This window comes from Bufo bufo, chromosome 2 (genome assembly GCF_905171765.1).
Source record: "Bufo bufo chromosome 2, aBufBuf1.1, whole genome shotgun sequence".
NCBI classification, from domain to species: domain Eukaryota; kingdom Metazoa; phylum Chordata; class Amphibia; order Anura; family Bufonidae; genus Bufo; species Bufo bufo.
Window position 1 is genome coordinate 48,338,730 of NC_053390.1, and position 27,685 is coordinate 48,366,414.

Here is a 27,685-nt window from a genome sequence, read left to right on the forward strand (position 1 = left end):
CGTGTGTCTTCTTTGATTTTTGGAGGATCACCAGACATGAAAAGTGAAAAAAAAATCTAAGTCAAGTTTGCCTTGAAAATGATAGGAAAAAAACGGACACGGATCACGGACGCGGATGACAATCTTGTGTGCCTCCGTGTTTTTTCACGGACCCATTGACTTGAATGGGTCCGCGAACCGTTGTCCGTGAAAAAAATAGGACAGGTCATATTTTTTTGACGGACTGGAAACACGGATCACGGATGCGGATGACAAACGGTGTATTTTCCGAGTTTTCAACGGACCCATTTAAAGTCAATGGGTCCGCAGAAAATCACGGAAAACGGAACATCGGACACGGAACACAACAACGGTCGTGTGCATGAGGCCTTATACTACTACATAAGAAGGCACCAATATTGTTTTTTTTTCTTTATTTTCACATACATTAACAAGACAAAGAGAAATGTTAACAATATGATAAAAATCAATAGTCATTATATTTATACTTGCCCCCTCCTCAATATTCACCAGGCACCAATATTCTAAATAGCACATGGAAGGTGGAGGTGATGGTGGGAGGTCCTGTGACAGATTTTGCATTGGGGCCAAGAATTATAAAGCTACGCCTCTCTCTACATATCTGGGAGCAATACTGGGAGTATTTGTTATAACACTGCACTTTTTAGGGGGTTGATTTTAGGTCAATAAACATCAAAACATTCCTTTATGATTCCCTATACTATTACATATTTCCCTTAACCTCATTTTTTGGTTAAAGGTACAGAAACAAAAAAGAGATAACCCTACGGTCTAGGTATAAAGTAAATATACCAACATAATAATCCGAAAACAAAAGTTTATTTGTCCAGAGCCACGGAATCCAATTCTTTTTGTGAAAGAAAGAAACAGCAAATGGCTGGGATTTAATTAGTTGTTGAAGCAGGTGTTGTAAGAAACTCTACTCTGTGGAATTTCTAAAAAAAAAAAAAAATCCCAGCCATGCACAGGACTGACGTTCCAAATAGAAGACGCTGTCCCTTTAAGAAAAAATAAACTAAATTATGAACTAGCGAAAGAAAAAAAAAAAAATGCTGCCATTTTCATCCTGGCCTTGATTAATGATTTTTCTGTCTAATAAAAGGTTCACAAACCATCTGTTTTTCTCCCTAATGCCTTGCCCAAAGGTTTTTCGTTCCTATTTTGGGCTTCGGGCCAAGTGACATTCCTCTCTCTTTTTTTTTTTTTTCTAAGCCTTGTAAACAAACCCTTCTCTCTTTTTAATCTTCCAGTACTGCTTCTTACCCATCGTTATGCATATTCATTGCAAGTAAACAGTTTTAGTGTCTACACTTAATCTCTTCCACTGGCAATTACTGTTCGACGCTGTTTTGTAATGCAGAAGGGCCAACGCTTTCGCTTCTAATAACAGCTGGGTCGCAGATGGGGCCTGCAGTCATTGTAGAAAATAAAAATTTACAAGATGCCAGTGGAATTTATTTCAGTTTTATGGAGTCACAAGAGGAACCTTTCTGTTATCTGCCTTCAGTGGAAATTTGCAGGCATAAGTAGAGCTTTTGACATTTAATCAAAGGGGGGTCAGGTAGGGTCAGAAACGAAACTAGGGAGAAAGCAGGTGGATTGTATTAGGTGGTGCCATGGTTAATTTATTTAAAAGTGATTGGTTTCGATGCGGGCAGCCAATATCTGCTCTTTTGGATATACCTTGATAACGGAGGCTCCGACAGCAAGCGCCTGGGTATTGTGTCGACTGCCGACCGAAGCAGGTGTTTCCTTTATACCGGGGCGGCTAAATCAGTTTGCGTATTCCAGTAAATGCGTAATGTTTTCTCCATAAATAATTAATTTGCCGAGAGGCACAATGAATTCTAAATAATTAGCGTTTTAGACGTTTCTGTCTATCCATTGTTGTTGTTTTTTTTTTGTCTTGGTCGCAGGCTTAATACAGCGCCAAATCTGACAACGCGGTGGGCCAGTTAAATGACGGCAGTGGTAATGAAGCAGTGTGGTGTGTGATCTGGATTATTCAAAATGATTAGTACTACTGTGAATTCTCACCTGGAATCATGATGGCCGAGGTCACTGCTGCGGGTTTCCGAAAAAATAAAATATTATGCGCCTGGGCTGTTCCGTGGCAACAATCAAAGAATACTCTGGGTGACAACCCCAAATCCTCTGTGCCCTGTGTATTCTGCTGTTGTGGCTAAATCTTCATCAGGCTGCTCACTGGTTTCTGTAGATGATGTAAGACTATTGTCAACCAGTTCTCTCAGATCCTTCTTGAAAATGGCCGGAGTTTGCATACGGCATGTGACATGCTGCATGCTGCTACACAGGGCGCAGCCTGCTACCTCTCATGGGCCTTAGGCCTCATGCACACGACCGTTGTTTTATTCCGTGTCCGTTGTTCCGTTTTTCGTGATTTTCTGCGGACCCATTGACTTTCAATGGGTCCGTTTAAAACTCGGCTAATGCACCGTTTGTCATCCGCGTCCGTGATCCGTGGTTCCAGTCCGTCAAAAAAATATAACCTGTCCTATTTTTTTCACGGGAAATGGTTCGCGGACCCATTCAAGTCAATGGGACCGTGAAAAAACACGGAGGCACACAAGATTGTCATCCGCGCCCGCGCGTCCGCGTCCGTTTTTTTCCTATCATTTGCATGGCAAACTTGGCTTTTTTTTACTTTCCTTTATGTCTGGTGATCCTCCAAAAATAAAGGAAGACACACGGAAACAAAAACGGAAATGGATCACGGAACAACGGAACCCCATTTTGCGGAACGGAACACAACAACGGTCGTGTGCATGAGGCCTTATAGGGATGTAACTGTGATTCTCTAGCATACTGACCATAATTTGGCAAAATTGATTTAACTGTATCTTTAACTGTATTGAATGAGCAGGGTGACAACCCAAAATCTTTTTTGTCCTGTTTTTTCTGTTGTCACAAAGGCTGCTTTTACACAGTTCGGGTACGACCACATGGCGTGGTAATGATCCAATTGGGTAATGGCAGCTGCGGTCAATTAGGACCGCTGCTGCCTGATATTTAACTAATGAAGACCGAACTGTATAGACGGTTTGAATTCTTAATGGCAGCACAGTATTGAAGGTGCCGTGCGGCCATTAAGAATTCAGATCACCTATACAGTGTGGTCTGAATCAGGCAGCTGCACCCTAATTTGCTGTGCAGTTCTTGACTTCGGCTGGCTGCGTCCCGACCAGACTGTGTGGTCGTACCCTTTAGGGGGTCATTTATGATGCTGAAATATGCCTATATTAGGGCTCATGCACACAAACGTATTTTCTTTCCGCTTCCGATGCGGGGTTTTTTTGTGGACCGTATGCGGAACCATTCACTTCAATGGGTCCGTAAAAAAAAACGGAAGGTACTCCGTTCCGAAAAAAAGTAGTGGAAGTCCTATTATCACGGTTCAAGTCAATGGGTCCACAAAAAATACGGAACACACACGGAACACATCCGTATGTCATCCGTATTTCATCAGTATTTTGCAGATCCATACTGTAGAAATGCTATACCCAGCCCATATTGCTCATGTGTTTGGTGATTAATAAGTTACTGTTTCCGTTTCCTATCTGCAAAAAACGTATCGCATATGGAAACCATACGGATATGTTTTGTGGAATAACGGAACGGAAAAGGACTTAAATCAGAGAAAAAAACCTTCAGATACGGAACAACGGATCCGTGAAAAACGGACCCCAAAACAACAACGGTCGAGTGCATGAGCCCTAAGTCAAAGTCTGACTTTTTAACAAGCCTTGGAACATGAAAAGGGAAAATAGCCATGCCAGATATCCGTCTGGGAGATTTTTCTTTGAATGTTTTTTCCCATGGAGCATTGCTAAACATATACAGTTTTGCGTTTTCATTTTTATTCCGTTTTCTTGGAGCCCTAACTTTTTTATTTTCCCATTCACATATTCATATGAGGGCTTGTTTTTTACAGGACTCATTGTACTTTATAATGCCACCATTTAATAAGACATACAGTGTAGTGGGAAGCGGGGAAAAAATTCCAAATGGGGTGAAACAAAACACAATTCCTCCACAGATTTACGTGCTTTGTCCCTACAACATTCCCTTTATGGCAAAACTGACCTGTGCATTTCATTCTCTGGGTCAGTATGATTACAACGATAGCACATATGTGTAGGTTTTATATGTTTAAATACTGAAAATATAAATTCAAAATTAAAAAAAAATATATATTTTTCATATCACCTTTTCTTTTTATAACTGAGTTGTGTGGGGGCTCATTTTTTGTGGGACATTCTGTCGTTTTTTTTATACCATTTTCGAGTGTGTCACTTTTTGATCACATTTTATAAAAAAAATTTGGGTAAGAAAAGCAATGAAAAAAATAGCAAATCGCCCATTTTGATACTTTTTTCCATTACGCCATTTCCCGTATTGGAAAAATATTTTTATATTTTAATGGTATGGGTGTTTTTGGTGATGCCGATGATGTTTATATTTTTTTGTTATTTATGCCCTTTTTTTTATTCTAAGGAAATAGGGGTGATTAAAATATTTTTTTTTTTATTATTTTTTTTTTAGACCCCCTAAGAGGCTACAATGTCCACTACTTAGTTTTTTTTATACAATATTACGGTACTTTCACACTAGCGTTATTCTTTTCCGACATTGAGTTCCGTCTTAGGGGATCAATACCGGAAAAGAACTGATCAGTTTTATCCTAATGCATTCTGAATGGAGAGTAATCTGTTCAGGATGCATCAGGATGTCTTCAGTTCAGTCTTTTTGACTTTTGCGGTTTTATCTCTGTCCAAAATTCCGGAACACTTAACGGAGTGCAAGATCCGGCATTTTTTCCCATTGAAATGCATTAATGCCTGATCCGGCCCCGAGTGTTCCAGCAAAACGGATCCGGCATTGCGGTCTGCGCATGCTCAGACCACAAAAAATGTAAAATAAAATAAATGCCGGATCTGTTTTTCCGGATGACATCGGAGAGACGGATTCGGCATTACAATGCATTTGTCATACGGATCAGGATCTTGATCCGTCTGACAAAGGTCTCATGCACACGGCCGTTGGGTGGCCGTGGCCGCATTGCGGCCCACAAACGGCGGGTCGGCATTCCACGGCCGCCAGCCGTATGCACCCCGAATCACAGATGCGGACCCATTCACTTGAATGGGTCCGCAATTCCGGAGATGCAGAACGGAGTCGCAGAACGGAGTCACGGAACACCGGAAGCACTATGGAGTGCTTCCATGGTGTTTCTTTCCGTGGTTCCACACCTCAAAGAAATATGACATGTCATATTTTTTTGCGGTGCAGACATACCACAGACCCATTCAAGTTGAATTGGGCCGGCCCGCTGCACGGATGTTGGCTATGCATTGGGGATCGCAACTGTGGTCCCCAGTGCACGGAACGGCCGCACAACGGCCGTGTGCATGTGGCTAAATGCCATCAGTTTGCATACGTTTTGACGGATCCGGCAGGCAGTTCCGGCGATGGAACTGCCTGCCGAAATCATCTGCCACAAGTGTGACAGTACCCTTACTATGCTCCCAAAGGGAGTATAGTAATACATGGATTGCTTATCTCCTATGTTGGTCTGCTGGCCACCTGCTCTAATACGATTTGCATTATTGCCGGTCGTGGACATTAGAGATGGCCTTGCGGTTCGCTCGGCAGTCGTTTCGCGATGAACTTTGCGCGTTCGCAATTCGAAAAACATGCTAACATATGGCGATGTCCGCCGGCGCCATATTCTTTTGCATTGCGCCAAACTTTGACCTATGGCACACACATCAGGTGGGACAGGACAGCCAATTGAGATGTTTCAGTACATGGACACACCCCACCCTATAACAGAACCCAATCTGGAAGGCATTTTAGATTATGTGTTTTGCCAGTGTAGGGAGAGGTTGCTTGGTGGAGCAGGGTCAGACTGTTAGGGACACCAAACGCTAGCTAATAGGGCCACAAAAGTCCTTTTAAGGACTGGTATAGGTGTGCTATCAATAGGTGTGATATACTAAGGGGTGTGATATACTTATAATATACTTTTTAACATAGAAAGTATATTATAGTGCATTTGCATTGTGCAGCAGTTGTGTGCGGGTCTGCTGCGATACCGCAGGCATATAGAGGGACAAGTGCTATTGAAACAACTATTTGCAATGGGTGTGATATACCTGTTGCCCCCAAAAAAACTGATTGAGGGGTGCAATATAACTGCTTACACAAAATACTACTTAAGGGGTTTGATATACCTGCTTCCACAAAATACTGATTAAGGGGTGCGATATACCTGCTTCCACCAAATATTGATTAAGGGGTTCTATTTACCTGTTTCCACAAAATACTGATTGAGGGTTTTTTATATACCTGCTTCCACAAAAATATTGATTAAGGGGTTCTATTTACCTGTTTCTACAAAATACTGATTGAGGGGTGCGATATACCTGCTTCCACAAAATACTGATTAAGGAGTTTGATATACCTGCTTCCACAAAACACAGATTAAGGGGTGCGATGTACCTGCTTCCACCAAATATTGATTAAGGGGTTTGATATACCTGCTTCCACAAAATACTGATTGAGGAGTGCGATATACCTGCTTCCACAAAAAACTGATAAAGAGGTTTGATATACCTGCTTCCACAAAATACTGATTGAGGGGTGCGATATACCTGCTTCCACAAAAAACTGATAAAGAGGTTTGATATACCTGCTTCCACAAAATACTGATTATGGGGTGCGATATACCTGCTTCCACAAAATACAGATTGAGGAGTGCGATATACCTGCTTCCACAAAAAACTGATAAAGAGGTTTGATATACCTGCTTCCACAAAATACTGATTGAGGGGTGCGATATACCTGCTTCCACAAAATACAGATTGAGGAGTGCGATATACCTGCTTCCACAAAAAAATGATAAAGATGTTTGATATACCTGCTTCCACAAAATACTGATTGAGGGGTGCGATATACTTGCTTCCACAAAATACTGAATAAGGGGTTTGATATACCTGCTTCCACAAAATATTGATTAAGGGGTTCTATTTACCTGTTTCTTCAAAATACTGATTGAGGGGTGCGATATACCTGCTTCCACAAAATACTGATTAAGGAGTTTGATATACCTGCTTCCACAAAACACAGATTAAGGGGTGCGATGTACCTGCTTCCACCAAATATTGATTAAGGGGTTTGATATACCTGCTTCCACAAAATACTGATTGAGGAGTGCGATATACCTGCTTCCACAAAAAACTGATAAAGAGGTTTGATATACCTGCTTCCACAAAATACTGATTGAGGGGTGCGATATACCTGCTTCCACAAAATACTGAATAAGGGGTTTGATATACCCGCTTCCACAAAATACAGATTGAGGGTTGCGATATACCTGCTTCCACAAAATATTGATTACGGGTTTCTATATACCTGCTTCCACAAAATACTGATTAAGGGGAATGATATACCTGCTTCCACCAAATACTGATTGAGGCCTGCGATACACCTGATTCCACAAAATACTGATTAGGGGGATTGATATACCTGCTTCCACCAAATATTGATTGAGGCCTGCGATACACCTGCTTCTACAATATACTGATTAAGGGGATTTATATACCTGCTTCCACCAAATATTAATTGAGGTCTGCGATACACCTGCTTTTACAAAATACCGATTAAGGGGATTGATATACCTGCTTCCACTAAATATTTATTGAGGCCTGTGACACACCTGCTTCCACAAAATACTGATTAAGGGGTTTGATATACCTGCTTCCACAAAATACTGATTGAGGCCTGCGATACACCTGCTTCCACAAAATACTGATAAAGGGGATTGATATACCTGCTTCCACCAAATATTGATTGAGGCCTGCGATACACCTGCTTCTACAATATACTGATTAAGGGGATTTATATACCTGCTTCCACCAAATATTAATTGAGGTCTGCGATACACCTGCTTTTACAAAATACTGATTAAGGGGATTGATATACCTGCTTCCACTAAATATTTATTAAGGCCTGTGACACACCTGCTTCCACAAAATACTGATTAAGGGGTTTGATATACCTGCTTCCACAAAATACTGATTGAGGCCTTCGATACACCTGCTTCCACAAAATACTGATAAAGGGGATTGATATACCTGCTTCCACCAAATATTGATTGAGGCCTGCGATACACCTGCTTCTACAATATACTGATTAAGGGGATTTATATACCTGCTTCCACCAAATATTAATTGAGGTCTGCGATACACCTGCTTTTACAAAATACTGATTAAGGGGATTGATATACCTGCTTCCACTAAATATTTATTAAGGCCTGTGACACACCTGCTTCCACAAAATACTGATTAAGGGGTTTGATATACCTGCTTCCACAAAATACTGATTGAGGCCTTCGATACACCTGCTTCCACAAAATACTGATAAAGGGGATTGATATACCTGCTTCCACCAAATATTGATTGAGGCCTGCGATACACCTGCTTCTACAATATACTGATTAAGGGGATTTATATACCTGCTTCCACCAAATATTAATTGACGTCTGTGATACACCTGCTTTTACAAAATACCGATTAAGGGGATTGATATACCTGCTTCCACTAAATATTTATTGAGGCCTGTGACACACCTGCTTCCACAAAATACTGATTGAGGCCTGCGATACACCAGCTTACACAAAATACTGATATAGGGGTGCGATATACCTGCTTCCACAAAATACTGATTAAGTGGTTTGATATACCTGTTTCCACAAAATGCAGATTGAGGGGTGCGATATACCTGCTTCCACCAAATATTGATTAAGTGGTCCTATATACCTGCTTCTACAAAATACTGATTGAGACCTGCGATACACCTGCTTCCACAAAATTCTGATTAAGGGGTTCGATATACCTGCTTCCACAAAATACTGATTGAGGGTTGCGATATACCTGCTTCCACCAAATACTGATTGAGGCCTGCGATACACCTGCTTCCACAAAATACTGATTAAGGGGTTTGATATACCTGCTTCCACAAAATGCAGATTAAGGGATGCAATATACCGGCTTCCACCTAATATTGATGAAGGGGTACTAAATACCAGCTTCCACAAAATATTGATTGAGTGGTGCAATATACCTGCTTCCACATAATACTTATTTAGGAGTTTGATATACCTGCTTCCACAAAATACTGATCGAGGGGTGCGATATACCTGCTTCCACAAAATAGTGAATAAGGGGTTTGATATACCTGCTTCCACAAAATACAGATTGAGATTTGCGATATACCTGCTTCCACCAAATATTAATTAAGGGGTTCTATATACCTGCTTCCACAAAATTCTGATTAAGGGGATTGATATACCTGCTTCCACCAAATAATGATTGAGGCCTGTGATACTGGCTCCGCAATGTGGGCTTTTTTTTTTAACTTTAGCTGCTGACAATAGTGTTGCTATCTGCAGCCTGTGCTGTCAACGCATAAGTTGCGGTAAGCCCAACACTCACCTAGGTACGACCGCCTTAAGAAAGCACCTGGCCTCCCATCACCGAGCCCAGTGGGAACAATGCCATCAGAACCCACAAAGTCACACTGCTGGCGCTCCACGTCCTGCCTCTTCTCCTGAAGCAGGGCAAAATGACACACGTGCAGTGCATGGAACACGTCCTGAACTTAGTTGTGCAGCAATTCGTTGCCAAATTCGTCTTGCAAGAAGACGGCGGTTTGAAGATGTGTTGGTTACTTTGGATATAAGATCATTCTTGAAGCCAACCCATCGACAGCCGCCCTCCGGATCCAGCCTCAGGGAACGCCTAGACCGACAGATGTCCGACTACATCGGGTTAACGGCCGATGTGGACGCTCTGAGAAGTGAGGAACCCCTGGACTACTGGGTGTGCAGGCTTGACCTCTGGCCAGAGCTGGCACAATTTGCCATAGAACTCTTTGCTTGCCCCTTGTCCAGTGTCCTGTCCAAAAGGAAGTTCAGCGCAGCAGGGGGGGATCATGACTGATATGCGCACTCGCCTAGCTCACGACAGTGTGAACTACCTCACATTTCTAAAAATGAATGAGGCATGGATCTTGGAGGAATTCAACACCTGTGACGACCACGTGTAATTGAATTTCCTCATGGCAGCCCACACATATCTGCCACCACCCAGAACAAAGAATGGTCCTAGTCTTATCTATATACAGCGGCATAAAAGGCCTTTTCTGTCAGGTGAATGCCTAATTTTTGGGGCCTGTACTCCACTGGCCTACAGTAAATTTGTTATTTAGTGACCGCCACATAATCACTTATTATTTTCTATTAGGTGAATGCCAAATTTTTGGGGCCTGTACTGGCCTACAGTAAAATTGTTATCCACTGTCTAATATACCTCCAGCTACATAATCACAAGTACTTTTCTGTCAGGTGAATGTCAAATTTTTGGGGCCTGTACTGGCCTACAGTAAAATTGTTATCCAGTGAACGCCTAATGTACCTCCAGCCACATAATCACTTGTTCTTTTATGTCAGGTGAATACCTAATTTTTGGGGCCTGTACTCCCGTGGCCTAAAATAAAAAATTTCTAGGCTCCAGCAGGGCACATTTTTAATAGTTTCCCTTTAAGACGCAAAAAAATGGCCCCTGATTAAAATACATATTTTTTGTGGCAATTTTTGGTATGTCACTGTCCATGTTGTGGGACTATTTGTGCACTTCTAGTAAGTATTTGGTGGCTGCAAATATGACCTGAAGGGTTTTCAGGTTCGCCTGCCATTAACCTGTTGGGGACATATGATGTACTGGTACGTCATGATGCCCTGGTACTTAAGGACACATGACGTACCGGTACGTCATGTGTATTTCCGATCACCGCCGCGCGGCGGGCGGTGGTTGGAACTGGGTGCCTGCTGAAATCAATCAGCAGGCACCCTGGGACAATGCGGGGGGGGTCCTGTGACCCCACGTATCGGCGATCGCGGCAAACTGCAGGTCAATTCAGACCTGCGGTTTGCTGCGTTTCCGGGTTATTCGGGTCTCTGGTGACCCGGTAACCCGGAACAGGGTGGTGATCGGTGGTGTGATAATACACCACCAATCACCATCCTGTGATCCTGAGAAGTGATGGTGAGTCAGTGACATCACCTCTCAGGATCGCTTCTGATTGACTGCAGGGCGGGCTGGAGGTTTAAACTTACTGCGACTCTGCCTCCTCTCCCTTTCTGTGTCCGAGCCCGTGGAGAAAGGAGCAGCGTCGGATCTGTGCCCAGCAACCCACATCTCTACCCAGCACCCCCCTTCTGACCACAGTGCCATCTGGCACTAAAAGGTACATAGGGGACAGGTTAGGGAAAGGTTAGGTTAGGCAGGGATATTCAGGGAAAGTTTAGGGGGGGGGGGGAGTTTAACTTTTGCATCACCCTGATCGGGTGTCTGGGACCCACAGCGCAGCTGTGTGACCATAGACCCCCCTGGGGTGCTGCAGCTTGCCTCCCCCACACACACATTTTTTTGGGCGCAAGCGTTTGTTTTTTTTGCGTACGCTGACTGTGGCCAGCACTCTTAGCGTCCGGCCACTGTTAGCGCATCGCCCACCCCACCACTGATCAGCTTCGTACGGCTGATCAGCGAGTTTTTTTTCTGTTAGGTTTAGGGCAAAGTTCGCGAACACCCGTCCCCCCAGACACATGCACACTAAATAAAGTTTTCCACGCACGCACACACACACGCACACACACACTCCCCTATGGCCCACCGGACATTCTCGGCCGAGGAGGCATATGCACTGCTTGCCTCCGAGTCCGAGAGCCCCAGTGAGGACGAGGATGACCCCACTTTCCTCTTGTCATCCGCGTCCTCCATATCATCTAACGATGATGACGAGCCCCAAGGCGGCGGAGACGCCGCCAGGCGGAGCAAGGGGACTGCCATGCCAGGGACCCTGTGGCCCACACTAGTATGAGTAGCTCTGGGGCTCGTACTAGTTTTCCAGCCCACCAGTCCACCTGAGCCCCCTACCGGTGAAATTGCATGGTGTACCCCAGAGGATTTTGAGCATGTGATTCCTGATTTTGTTGGGCAACCAGGAATCCAGATTTCCACAGTGGGCTTCACTGAATATGACTATTTTAGTATTTTTTTCATTGACCACTTTGTGAATCTGATGGTGGAGCAAACAAACTTGTATGCCCAACAGTTCATTGCTCAACACCCGGGCTCCTTCTTGGCTAGGGCCAGTGGCTGGACTCCGGTCAGTGCAGCCGAGATGAGGATGTTTTGGGGCCTCGTGCTGCACATGGGCCTTTACAGTACGGCCATGACACATTCCTGTTTTGGGGCCATTTAAAAATGCCTGCATTATGCAGATAATGCAGCATGTCCCCCCCAAGGTGATCCTGCCTATGACCGACTGTACAAAATCAGGTCGGTCATCGATCACTTTGGGGCCAAATTTCTGGAGGCCTATGTACCTGGAAGGGAGGTTGCGGTTGATGAGTCTCTCTCATTGCTTTCAAGGGGAGACTCATTTTCCACCAGTATGTTCCCTCTAAGCGGGCGAGGTATGGCGTGAAGCTGTACAAACTTTGTGAGAGTACCTCAGGGTACACTTACAAGTTTCTTGTGTACGAGGGGCGAGATTCCCGTATTAAACCCCCAGAATGTCCTCCCACTCTGGGTATTAGCGGGAAACTTATGTGGGACCTTGTGCACCCACTGCTAGATAAGGGTTACCACCTGTACGTGGATAACTTTTATACTAGTATCCCCTTGTTCCTGTCCCTCACCGCCAGATACATGTCCGCTTGTGGGACCGTGCGGAAAAATCAACACGGCCTCCCTACCCACCCCCTCCAGGTACCTATCCTCAGGGGTGAGACCCGTGCCCTTACCGGTGGAAACCTGTTGCTGGTCAGATATAAGGACAAGTGGGATGTCCTTGTACTGTCCACAATTCACGGTAACAGCATCACCCCTGTCCCTGTGCGAGGTACCACGGCAACGGTCCTCAAGCCCCATTGTATCGTTGACTACAATGGGTATATGGGAGGAGTTGATCTCTCTGATCAAGTCCTCAAGCCATATAACGCCATGCGCAAAACCCGGGCATGGTACAAAAAAGTTGCGGTCTACTTGGTACAGGTTGCCTTGTACAACTCTTTTGTGCTGTCCCGGAGCGCTGGCAACACAGAAAAACTCTTCCAGTTCTATGAGATAGTCCTCAAGGCCCTGAGTACCTCGGGAACTGGAGGCGCCCATATCGTCCCTGGCCAACACTTTCCAGGTGTGGTCCCCCATACTGGTAAAGAAGGGACGGACCCAAAAACGGTGCAGAGTGTGTCACAGGAGGGGATACGGAAGGACTCCACCATTCAGTGTGACATGTGCCCCAATCATCTGGGCCTCTGCAGTATTGGCTGCTTCAGGGAGTACCACACTTCCATGTAAAACTAAATTTATAAACCCCTTCCCCAATTTTAATTCCATTTAGCCACTGACAATCGAAAAAAAAAAAAACTATGGTTGTAAAACTAAAATAAAAAAGTAGACATATTAGGTATCGCCGGGTACGTAAGAATCTGCTCTATAAAAATACCCCATGACCTAACCCCTCAGATAAACACGGTCAAAAAAAAAAAAACGGTGCAAAAAAAGTTGTTTTTTTTGTCACTTTGCATCACAAAAATTGTAATAGCAAGCAATCAAATAATTAGCCCCCCAAAAGAGTGCCAATAAAACCGTGCTCTCATTCCCCAAAAAATGAGCCCCTACCTAAGATAATCGGCTAAAAACTAAAGAAAAACTGACTCTTAGACTATGGAGAAACTAAAATGTTATTTTATTTTTGTTCAAAAAAAGATAATATAGTGTAAAACCTAAATACATTTAAAAAAGTTGACATATTAGGTATCGACGTGTCTGTAAGAATCTGCTCTATAAAAATACCCCATGACCTAACCCCTCAGATGAACGGTCAAAAAAATAAAATAAAATGGGGCCAAAACAGCAATTTTTTGGCAAATTTTCCATTTTAATCATTTTTTTCCAGTTAACAACCAAACAAAACTTAATATTTATTACCCTGATTCTGCAGTTTACAGAAACACCCCATATGTGGTCGTAAACTGCTGTATGACCAAACGGCAGGGTGCAGAAGGAAAGGAACGCCGTATGGTTTCTGGAAGGCAGATTTTGATGGCCTTTTTTTTGGCACCATGTCCCATTTGAAGAACCCCTGATGCACCTCTAGAGTAGAAACTCCATAAAAGTGACCCCCAACTAAGAAACTACACCCCTCAAGGTATTCAAAACTGATCTTACAAACTTTATTAACCCTTTAGGTGTTCCCCAACAGTTTATGGCAAATGGAGATGGAATTTCCGAATTTCTATTTTTGGTAACCTTGCCTCACAAAAATGTAATATAGAGCAACCAAAAAACATATGTACCCTAAAAATAGTCCCAACAAAACTGCCACCTTATCCCGTAGTTTCCAAAATGGGGTTACTTTTATGGAGTTTCTACTCTAGGGGTGCATCAGGGGGGCTTCAAATTGGACATGGTGTAAATAAACCAGTCCAGCAAAATCTGCCTTCCAAAAAACACACGGCGCTCCTTTCACTCTACGCCCTACCGTGTGCCCGTACAGTAGATTACGACCACATATGGGGTGTTTCTGCAAACTACAGAATCAGGGCAATAAATATTGAGTTTTGTTTGGCTGTTAACCCTTGCTTTGTTACTGGGGAAAAAGGGATTAAAATGGAAAATTTGCCCAAAAATTAAAATTCTTAAATTTCATCTCCATTTGCCAATAAATCTTGTGGAACACCTAAAGAGTTAACGACATTTGTAAAATCAGTTTTGAATACCTTGAGGGGTGTAGTTTATTAGATGGGGTCACTTTTATGGCGTTTCTACTCTAGGGGTGGATCAGCCGGGCTTTAAATGGGACATGGTGTAAATAAACCAGTCCAGCAAAATCTGCCTTCCGAAAACCACAGGGCGCTCCTTTCCCTCTACGCCCTACCGTGTGCCCGTACAGTAGTTTACAACCACATATGGGGTGTTTCTGCAAACTACAGAATCAGGGCAATAAATATTGAGTTTTGTTTGGCTGTTAACCCTTGCTTTGTTACTGGAAAAAATGGATTAAAATGGAAAATTTGCCAAAAAATTGAAATTCAGAAATGTTATCTCCATTTGCCATTAACTGTTGTGGAACACTTAAAGGGTTAACGACATTTGTAAAATCAGTTTTGAATACCTTGAGGGGTGTAGTTTCTAGAATGGGGTGATTTTTGGGTGGTTTCTATTATTAAAGCCTCACAAAGTGACTTCAGACCTGAACCAGTCCTTAAAAAGTGGGTTTTTGAAAATATCAGAAAAATTCAAGATTTGCTTCTAAACTTCTAAGCCTTGTAACATCCCCAAAAAATAAAATGGCATTCCCAAAATGATCCAAACATGAAGTAGACATATGGGGAATCCAAAGTAATAACTATTTTTGGAGGTATTACTATGTATTATAGAAGTAGAGAAATTAAAACGTGGAAATTTGCTAATTTTTCCAAACTCTTGGTAAATTTGGTATTATTTAAGAAATAAAAATGAATTTTTAACTCCATTTTACCAGTGTCATGAAGTACAATATGTGATGAAAAAAAGATCTCAGAATGGCCTGGATAAGTAAAAGCGTTTTAAAGTTATTCACACATAAAGTGACACGGGTCAGATTTGCAAAAAATGGACTGGTCCTTAAAGGGGTATTCTCATCTTAATGATCACTGTTAAATATGTTAATGATTTAACAGTGATCATTTTTCTAAATATATTTAATTAACAAATTCCCACCCCTTAGAAGTAAATAAACATATACTTACCTGACTGTTGTCTTCCGTCTCCCCTGGTTACGGCCACCGCTCTTCTCAGGAATCGCGGTTACCGCGCGTGCGCAGACGACTTCTTCTCTTCTCCCGGCCGGCCGCGCGCTGTACTGAACGCGCACACCGAGGCCGCGCATGCGCTATGGTGATTTCTTCCTGGCCAGTATAGTATACTGGCCAGGAAGAAGTCACCAGGGCGCATGCGCGGCCTCGGCGTGCGCGTTCAGTGCAGCGTGCGGCCCGGCCGGGAGAAGACTTCAATCAAGATGGAGCCCGCCCCCTGCCAAGTGCCGAAAACCAGGAAGTGGACAGTGTCCCGGGAGCAGGTAAGTATCAAATAGCGTGTTGAAAATACCCCTTTAAGGTGAAAATGAGCTCGGTCCATAAGGGGTTAAAGTCAATGGGGTCCCGGCGAATCGTCCCGGCAGATGTTCATCCATCACTAGTGGACATTAGCCACGGGCCTCTGCTGTTTGAAAAAGGAGATGCCTGCACGACTATGGCAGCCACTGCACGCGCTAGTGAGCATCATGTTTAAAGACCACACCAGTGCCGTACATGTAGTGAAAGGATTAAGGAGAGCCATCAACCTGCCTATGTAGCATATTGCTAGAAAATGTAAAGAAATTAATTGAACTGTATCTTTAAACTATATTGTTCTTCCTCTACCATGCACTTCTCTTTAAGGGTTTGTTCAATGTAGAAGTGCAGGCTAAGGAACCTGAGATAAGGTGAATGATGAGATTAGTTGTAGGTTGTACATGCAGTGACCCAGTGGATCTCTGCAAGGCTTAATTTCATGTTACCAGCTTAATTGTTGTGATTTTTTTGGTATTGTACTCTTTTCTGTACATTATGTATCCCACATTGTAGTAGCCTAAAAAGGTTTTCTGAGATTTTCTTACTGATCGGTGGGGATCCGACACCAGGGACCCCCGCTGATCAGCTGTTTTGAGAAGGCAGCAGCGCAGCTTCTCATAGCTCACCAAGCACAGCCCAAAGTATAGTGGCTGTGCTTGGTATCGCAGCTCAGCCCCATTCACTTAAATGGGGCTGAACTGCCCCTAGGCCACGTGAATGATGAACGTGTCATCACTGGCCTTGGGAAAGCAAAGAGAAGGCTGCGGCGCTCACAGGAGCGCTGTTGCCTTCTCAAACAGCTGATCAGCGGGGGGTACTGGGTGTCAGACCCCCACCGATCACAGACTGATGATCTATCCTAAGGATAGGTCATCAGTAAAAAAAAAATCTCAGAAAAACACTTTAAGCAAGTGGTCTGAGCCCAAGCACCGGGCAGGAGCCTCAGAAAGATGGTGCCCCTCACAAACAGGGTGGGCTCTGGAGCATTATATCTGGCATCACACCCAACTGTCATTTTGGGCATCCACTGTATAGCATGGTCAACTAAGCCCTTACAACTATACAAAGGGGCGCAACTGCCATAGCGGCAGACCATGAGACTGATGGGTGGGGCACAGGGCAAGAAGGGGCCAGTTGGGATCATCTCCTCTTCCACTGGGGTTGAAAACTTGGTCAGGACTCTACCCTCTAAAGAAACAACTTTTAGCAAAAGAGGCAGTGGAAAAAAAGGCCCAAGGGTCATTGAAAGGGGTTTAGACGGAAACCCTTCTGTCCTGTTTGGGGGGGCCTGGCTTGATCCTTGCTATGGGGCCCTTACTTCTCTATGTACGCCACTGACTATACAATAATAACCAATAGAGACAGGGAAAACTTAGTAACTAGATACTAACTGGTATGCCTGGTCTCTTGGCCATCCTTTAACTAACATATTATTTATTGTTTGCGAATGTGTTAATCAGTTTGCAGGAAATTCCCTGATAAAATATGTGTGATGTCTTGTAGGTGTTAGTTCAGCTGAATGCAATGATTGATACCTTTCACTTAGTGATCCATTGCTTCATTCTGGAGAAAAAGTACTTTTAATCCATATGCAAATGAGCAGTTAATTGCTCCAAGGGCGTGTCCAAGCCAGAGCACCGCTCCCCCTTCTTTTTTCAGTGACTCTCTCTCCTTCCTGATTGACGATGCAGGGACTTGGCCCTGGCAATGAAGATGAAGAAGGAGGTTCTGCCTTCTGTGCACTTAACGTCTCATTTGCATATAGATTAAGATTACTTTTTCTACAGAATGAAGCACTAGAGTTTTTTTCTTCTGGAGAGGACCTGTGTTGTATATTTTTTCCAGGAAACATTGACCCAAACAGTCCCTACTAACTGTATTATCTCCACAAGGAAAAATAGTACTTTCCAAGAGTGCTTCTCAAAAATATTGATTTAAGGTAGATTTAGGCTACTTTCACACTAGCTTTTTGGCTTTCCGTTTCTGAGATCCATCATGGGCTCTCACAAGCGGTCCAAAACGGATCAGTTTTGCCCTAATGCATTCTGAATGGAAAAGGATCCGCTCATAATGCATCAGTTTGCCTCCGTTCAGTCACTATTCCGCTTTGGAGGCGGACAACAAAACGCTGCCTGCAGCATGTTTCTCTCCGCCATGTGGTGCGGAGCAAGACAGATCTGTCCTGAAACACAATGTAAGTCAATGGGGACGGATCCGTTTTCTCTGACACAATAAAAAACGGATCCGTCTCCCATTGACTTTCAATGGTGTTCATGATGGATCCGTCATGGCTATAGAAGACATAATACAACCGTATCCGATCATGACGGATGCATGCGGTTGTATTATGGTAACGGAAGTGTTTATGCAGATCCATGACGGATCCGCAAAAAACGCTAATGTGAAAGTAGCCTTACACGGACCAATAATCGGGCTGTTCCATCGGTCCATCTACAACCGCCTTTAGGCCTCATGCACATGAACGTTGTTTTGGTCCACATCCGAGCCGCAGTTTTTGCGGCTTGGATGTGGACCAATTCACTTCAATGGGGCCGCAAAAGATGCGGACAGCACTCCGTGTGCTGTCCGCATCCGTTGCTCTATTCTGTGGTCCGCAAAAAAAAATATAACCTGTCCTATTCTTGTCCGTTTTGCGGACAAGAATAGGCAGTTATATTAATGGCTGTCCGTGCCATTCCGCAAATTTCGGAACGCACACGGACACCATCCGTGTTTTGCGAATCCACAATTTGCGGACTGCAAAACACACAACGGTCGTGTGCATGAGGCCTTACTAGATTGATAGAATTGTTCTTAGATGGGCTTATATAATGACCTTAACGCCCTCCAATGTCCTCCTATCTTCTGTCTCTCAGATTCTGCTGTTCATACAAGTTAACCACTAATTACTACCTAAATGAGGGATGTAATGGCTTCAGAAATTCCATCTGGCAAGCTAAGGTTAATTAAATGGTTAATTTTTAAATAAGTCATTTTACTTACAATGAAGACAGAAGGTGTATATAACAGGTGTATATCCAGTAAAGGTAAAATTACTAGATGTTTTATTTGAGTTTAGGTTTAGCTTAGGTCTTTCTTATCTCTATCTATCTAGAAAAAATTAGCGGCACTGTTAAAGTGAATGTGGGCGCAATCCCACCAAGACCGTATCTATCGCTTCTCTACATCTCTTATACTTGCCAAAAATCTTGGTATGTCAGAGAGACTCCTGGAAAAACTAAGATATTCCTGACTTCCCAGAGGAGCTGTTAGATCTCTCGGATGTGCCCCATACTTCTCCCCATTCCTGTGCTTCCATCTGTTTCTCGGCAGCACAGAGTGGAAAGGGCTGAAATAAGTATCTCAACTAGAGATGGCCTTGCGGTTCGCCCAGCAGTCATTTTGCGGCAAATTTTGCGCGTTCGCGATTCACCGAACATGCGGACATGTGGCGATGTCAGCCGGCTGCCATAATCTTTTGCATTGCGCCAAACTTTGACCCATGACACATCCAACAGGTGGACAGGACAACCAATTAAGATGTCTCAGCACATGGACATACCCCCACCATATAACAGAACCCGATCTGGCAGCCATTTTACATTTAGTGTTTTGCCAGTGTAGGGAGAGGTTGCTTTGTGGAGCAGGGACAGACTTGTTAGGGACACCAAACGCTAGCGAATAGGGCCACAAAAGTCCTTTTAAGGACTGGTATAGGTGTGCTATTGATAGGTGTTCTTTTCTGTCAGGTGAATGCCTAATTTTTGGGGCCTGTACTGGCCTACAGTAACATTTTTAGCCAGTGACCGCCTTATGTACCTCCAGCCACATAATCACAAGTTCTTTTCTGTCAGGTGAATGCCTAATTTTTGGGGCCTGTACTCCCATGGCCTAAAATAAGATTTTTCTAGGCTCCAGAGGGCACATTTTTGAGAGTTTCCCTTTAAGCCGCATAAAAATGGCCCCTGATTAAAATACATATTTTTTGTAGGAATCTTTGCCAATGATCCCCCTCTGGTATGTTGTGGGACTATTTGTTTACTTTTAGTAAGTTTTTGGTGGCTGTAAATATGACCTGAAGGTTTTTCAGGTTCGCCTGCCATTAAAGTCAATAGGGCCCGCCGCGAACGCGCGTATTACTCCTCCAGGGTTCATATTTATTAAGTGGTTTTGGTATGGGGTCTGTACTTCAGGGGGTCTTTTAAGGTGGTATGAGATGTTTATATTTACATTATCTGGTCTGGGGTCTGTATTTTTAGGTAGTCTTCTTAGGGTTCTGGTCTGGATGTTTTCAAAGAATCTTTATTTATAGGTCTGTATTTGTTTTGGGGGTCTGTTCTTGGGTTTGTGTGCATTTAGGGGTAGCCTGGTTTGTGGTCTCAATTTATTTTGGGGTGTGCCGAAGGTCCTCATCCCTCTACATTTTTGTCCATTTCTATGGTGTATTGTAATCTACCAGAAATTGTAAGTTATAACAATCATTAGAAGAGCCTCTTTTAAGGCACCCCTATGTGTCTGCCATCATAGTAGATGGTTCTCAATTCCAGGTCTAAAACATTGGCAAAGGAAGACATGCATGATCTTGTGAATAAATGAGGCCTTGATGTCATGAGACGGACTAAATCAGGACTTTCTTTGACATTTCAAAATGGTTGATCTAGATTCCCTTTATTCACACTTTATATAGCACCTTCTGCTCCCTTGTCCAGGATAATGCTGGGTGTCTACTCACATTGCTTGGTCCTCTTCTGCTATACCTAGTACTGAATGGCCAAGCTGAGGTTTGTGATGTGGTTCAGAATGCGAACAAGCCAATTACTCGTCATGTGCAGATTTGGCTACCCATTAGACATATCCATTTTAGAACCTCATGTCTACAACTAGAGGTAAAGAAGATCTCTACAAATTTGTGACAACCATAAACCTTTTCTTCCTTTTGACTTTCAGATGTCCACTTTCAGACAAGGATCGGTGAACACTCAGACTTCAATCCATAAACTAAGCTGAGATATTTCTCCAAGTCTACAGCTGTCAACTGGGGTTTGGGTGCAACTACCCTGCCTATAGCTAAGTCCCTGATCTGTCCATAGAGTTTTGTTTGCATATGGAAGCACTACTTTTTTATTTCCTGCCATGGCATTTCCAAAAAGAAAGAGAAAAGACCTTGTTTCCCTCATCATCCCACCAACATTTGTTTTAGTATTTTATGTGTTGTATAATCCAATGTTTTATACTTGACCTTTTCTGTTTAAAGCAACTCCATTCATGGATGTAATTGTTGGCAAACACAAACACAAAAGTAATTGTGAGAGAGAAGATCCAAGTTTACACATGTGGTTTTTATACAAGAGGAAGTCGCTATGTCCCTGAATGAATATTGAATATTTTAGGGTTGCAAAGGGAGAGGGTGTGGACAGGAAGAATCGGAAAGAGGAAAGTATATGCTTGAGCCTATTCTGTGAGGTTTTATTTACTTATTTGTCTTTAATTGAAGGATACAATGTTTTTTTCACATGATATTTGGTTTCCCTGGGGAGCAATGAAGCATTGTCTAAGTACAAAAAATGCTTAGTGGATACGGACATGCGAAAATGCTCAACTTAAATTAAAATTAAAATAAAAACCAGAAAAGAAAAAGAAACTGTAGATTTCGTCCGGGAGGCATTCATTTTTCTCTATGTTAAAGAGAATGTGGCACCAATGTTTTATTCTATGTACTGTAATTAGAACCGGGTACTGATATGTGTTCTTTTTTCTAATCTGTTTATATTCATTTATTGTACATTTTTTATTTTTTGATACATTATTATGGGGGCAGCCATCTTGCCTGAGCTGCTGCTAACAGCATTCAGAGGTATGCTTTAAAGCAGCCACATGGTAGGAAACTATATACTAGAGATGAGTAAATGACTTCTACAGGAGAGTGTTGCGAGCATGCTCTGTGACCTGTGCAGAGGTCACTATGTAGGGAGGAGGAGGAGATAAACCGTGATTAGAAACTCTAGATTTCAGCCTGAAGGTATTCATTTTATCTCCTTCTTTTTCTTTTTTCCATGTTAAAGAGAATGTTTCACTAATGTTTTATTTTATCTAATTAGAGCCAGGTACTGATAATAGTTTTGTAAACTATTTATATTTATTAGTTGTGATTATTATTATTTTTAATTTTTTATCATGGGGCAGTCATCTTGTCTGAGATGCTGTTAACAGTGTTCATAGATATGCTTTACAGCAGCCACATGGTCCATAGAAACCTGTAGACTAAATATGACATTCATTTCTATCGGGGAGTGTTGTGGGCATGCTCTGTGACCTGTGAAGGGGAGAAGGAAAGGAACAACCGTGAACATCAACTATAGCCAATGGTGTATCCTGTGTTATCTATATACAGCTGTTGCCTGTCACTGTAGTCCTATGGTATGTGATGATAATAAGATGAGTGCTGAGAAGTGATCTCTAAATAATAATAATATTTATATATAATAATGCCACCATATTCTGCAGCGCTTTACAAATTCAGAGAGTTCATGTACAAAACAAAAGACATCACAACGTAACTGGCTAATATACAACTGAAACACTAAGGCCTCTTTCACACGGGCGAGTTTTCCGCGCGGGTGCAATGCGTGCGGTGAACCCGCACTCGCACTGAATCCGGACCCATTCATTTCTATGGGGCTGTGCACATGAGCGGTGATTTTCACGCATCACTTGTGCATTGCGTGAAAATCGCAGCATGCTCTATATTCTGCGTTTTTCACGCAACGCAGGCCCCATAAAAGTGAATGGGGTTACATGAAAATCGCAAGCATCTGCAAGCAAGTGCGGATGCGGTGCGATTTTCACTCATGGTTTCTAGGTGACGATCGGGATCATTAGTATTTACCCTTATAACATGGTTATAAGGGAAAATAATAGCATTCTTAATACAGAATGCTAAGTAAATTAGGGATGGAGGGGTTAAAAAAAATAAAAAAAATTATAATTAAACTCACCTCATCCACTTGTTCGCGCAGCCCGGCTTGTCTTCTTTCTTCCTCTTTGATGACCTGGGAGGAAAAGGACCCTTGGTGACGTCACTGCACTCATCACATGGTCCATCACCATGGTGATGGACCATGTGATGGATCATGTGATGGACCATGTGATGAGCGCAGTGATGTCACCAAAGGTCCTTTTCCTCCCAGGTCATCAAAGAAGAAGAAAGAACACGAGCCGGGCAGCGCGAACAAGTGGATGAGGTGAGTTTAATTTCTATTTTTTATTTTTTAACCCCTCCATCCCTTTTACTTATTAAGAATGCTATTTTCCCTTATAACAATATTATAAGGGAAAATAATAAAATCTACACAACACCTAACACAAACCTGAACTTCTGTGAAGAAGTCCGGGTTCAGGTCTGGGTACCAAACATGCCGCATTAAACGCATTAAAACGCTTTGCACTCGTGCGGAAAAATCGTGCATTTTCCCGCGATGCACCAGCATCCTATCCGGCCCTCACACGAGACGCCCGTGTGAAAGAGGCCTAAGAGTGAGGGCTCTGCTCGCAAGAGCTTGCAATCTATGAGGGAACAGGAAGTGCCAACTTATTGTGAGGATCACAACTGCAAGATTTCAGGATTTTTTTAATAAAGGGGCATGGAAAAATGAACAAATATTTAAAAACATGTTTGACATAATAATTTACTTAAAGGGATTGTCCCATCACTAGGATATGCCCGCAATGTCTGATAGGCTCCCTTCCACCCTTAGAACGGAGCCCCCAAAGTGACGGAGGTCGCACTGCACATGCGCGGACACCCTCCATTTATTTCTATTGGAGTGCCGAAAATAGCCGAGCACCACGTTTGGCTATTTTCAGAAATCCCATTGAAATTTATGGAAAGTGCACCACACAAGCGCAAGCACAGCTCCAGTCACTTCTATAGGGCTGACAGAAATAGCGTAGCCAGTGCTCCAATAGAAATGAATAGAGGGTGGCCGCGCATGCACAGTGCATCCTCTGTCACTTTGCAAACTACATTCTAAGGATAGGTGCAGTGGTGGGAGCCACACCTATCAGACATTGGGGCATATCCTAGCTAAATGTCCCCAATGTCTAAGATGGGACAACCCCTTTAGATAATAGGACATTAGCTTCGAGAAAAGAGATTAAGCTTTGTCATCTTATGGCAGCTGAAACCGCTCTATGCATTTCAAGCCAGACAAGCCTGATACTGGGCAAATACATTGAAGGAATTTTAACATGGGTTTCTATGGGTGACAAATGACACTCAGTGGTATCTAATAAACACATACACCTAGGTTTCCATCAGGAAAGGACAGAAAATGGAGGCCCATTGCTAATTCATTGTAAAAGAGCCTGAGTATTACAGCATGTTTCCCTTCAACACCAGCAGAGGGCAAACTAAAGGGGATGTTCAGGTTCTAAATGTTGATGACCAAGTAGTCCTAAAGGTCTAGGTAAAGCATGGCCAACCTGCGGTTCTCCAGCTGTTGTAAAACTACAACTCCCACCATGCCCTGCTGTAGGCTGATAGCTGTAGACTGTCCGGGCACCGGACTGCAACCGCTGTAAAGCCTCAGGCTGGCCATCCCTGGTCTAGGTCATCAAAGGCCTGCAGTAGTGGCCGGAATGGAAGGTTAAAGGGATTGTCTCATGAAAAAAAATTCCTTAAAAAATCTAAGCTTCCAATGCCCTTGAATAGTGACAACCGTCTATGGCGTGTACTAGGACCGGAGAACAGGACTGTAAATTATTAGAGATGAGCGAAGTTCTATAAAATTATATTCGGCTGCTTCGCTGAATTTTACAAAAAAATTGGATTTGTGTCGAATTACTTCATCACGAAGCACATTTCTTTGTAAGTAGTAGGTGCAATGACAGGAAGCTGCGATTGAACTGCCCCCCCCCCCCCCCCTACTCATTGTACCCCTCAGAGGCCACGTTCATCGCTTATTGTGGTATCTGACATTTATATTAAAGTGTAAAATAAATAAAAAGAAATAAATAAAATCATACCTCATCCGTTTGAATGCGAAGAGCCGGTCGCCGCCAACTTGACTGAAGATCTAGCACAAAATCTTGCGCGGCCCATCATGATGTCACCATGGTAATGGGATTTCTCGTGGGATCTTCAATCAAGATGGCAGCGACCAGCTCTTTGAGTTCAAAAAGATTAGGTAAGTATGATTTTTATTTATTTTTTACACTATTTCAGGGAAAATGCACAAGGATGCACGGTGTGCACGATGCACAAGGAAATTTTTCCTCGCGGCAAATCAAATTTTCCCTAAAATTCTGATCGAACTCCACTTTTTGGACTTCGATTCGCTCAACACTGTAAATCAGTGATGCCCAACCTGCGGCCCTCCAGCTGTTGTAAAACTACAACTCCCACCATGCCCTGTTGTAGGCTGATAGCTATAGACTGTCTGAGCATGCTGGGAATTGTAGTTTTGCAACAGCTGGAGAGCCGCAGGCTGGGCATCCATGCTGTAAATGATCATCAAATAGACTAGTGGTCAAAGAGGGAATTATACCCTAGAACTTTCCAAAAGTGTCTGGTGGTCTGGTCTCACTTTATAAATAACCAGTTTCCTCAAGATTCGATGTCGTCTGTAGATATACTGTACGTACTGTATAATTTTTTCTCAGTCAGTCACTTTTTTGTTAGCTTAGAGTTTGAACTTAGTATTCTTTGGATGTTAGTTGCTTTTGTTTCCGGGACTGAATTAATGATGGTAAATTACCTGGGACTGCTATTTTTTATTTCTTGCTCACAGTTCTGCAGTAAGGTGTAAGACAAATACGCGACAGTGATTTTTAGGCAAAGCGATGAGGTTCGCAGATTTTGAAGTGAACCTTGTTGCATGCTACACGTGATACGTTAGGCTGTAGAAAATATGTCTTCATGGTAAACAGAAGTGGGAGGACAGCTGTTACATTTTGCAGCCAAAGTGAGGGAGAGAGAGAGACCAGACCTCATCATTTTATGTGAAGTATTTACAGAAGCCTAGCCAGAAAGATTGCAAATACTTCTATAAGTAGCTAAGTGGGAAATGTTAAAAATATATTGAATTGGCCTTGTGGTTTGTTGGCCTGTGAACATATTGAGTTTGATAGGAAGAAGGTTGATGAAAAATGTATCGAAACGTTAAATTGAACGGGCCAAATTAGTGTTACGTTGTTTTAAAGTGTATTTTATTACACTAAAAGAAGCTTTGTGGAAAAAAAAAGAAACAATGTTTATAGAAGTGACTGAAGTCTGACATGAATGTAGGCAGGGGCTGACTGGGAAGTAAAAGTGGCCCTGGAAAGGAAAACCTAAAAGTGGCCCCATGTTGTAGGCAGGTCCAAATTGCCAGAATTCAGGGCAACACAAGTAGGCAGGGTCAGCAACACTATAGTGCCAAATACCATCCCACCAGAACCATATACCACAGTGCAGCACAATATACTACCCCAAAAGCTGTCCCTCTGAGGTGGCCATCAATAGCTCTCTTTCCAATCCTCCTTCTCCAGTTGCCTCTGATTAACATATGGAGCAGGGGGCTTAGGACCTGAGATGCGGCCACAGCAGTTGAATTCACGAGAACATGTGCGGTCACTGGCCAGGTACATGAGTACCTGATTCTCACAGTATTAATCACAACTGAGAGCTCATTATGTACCCAGTCAGTGGCAGAGAGGAGAACTTGGGTGGCCTCCTGGGCAATGGCCCGCCGGGAAATTTCCCTTTAGGGTCTATGGCCAATTCGCCCCTGATTGTAGGCAGCAGTAAGGCTGGATTTTAGGGAGGGCAAAAGAGGTGTTGGTCAATGAGACCTCCACCACACCTTCTAGTTCCTTTGTGTACTTCCCAAGTGTAATACATATGGATTTGCATTTTTTTATTTTTATAAATCTGCAACAATAAAAATGTTTTAATTTAGAGGTTTCCTTCCTTACCATTCCACTTGGCTCTACATATCTTGTGTGGTTTGAAACTGCCAGCTTTGGAAGAAAAGAGCAAAAACATTATTTAGCGATACTCTGTGGAGAGTTGTTTACGCTATATGTGCCTATATGTGGCCACCCAGTGGTTGTGATGTGAGTTGCAGTCTGTCCAAAGTTTTGCTAGCATGTTGTAATAATTTAATGTGGGGGTTCTTAATGAAATATTCAGAAAGGTAAAGGTGGACACAGATGTTCCGTTCTGTGAAATAATATGCAAAATTGCCATTTTCCTAAAGAAGACCACCCCCTTGAAGACAAATTTCAAATGCAATTTTAGGTGGTCACCTCAAAATGGTTTCACTGTATGTTATTCCCTGGTGGTATAAGATAGAAGAGGAATTAATGTTTTATTGCCTGGTCGTCTAGGGTAAAACTGAGGGTTAATTCCTTAGTGGTCTAGTGTAGAGGAGCGGTTATGAT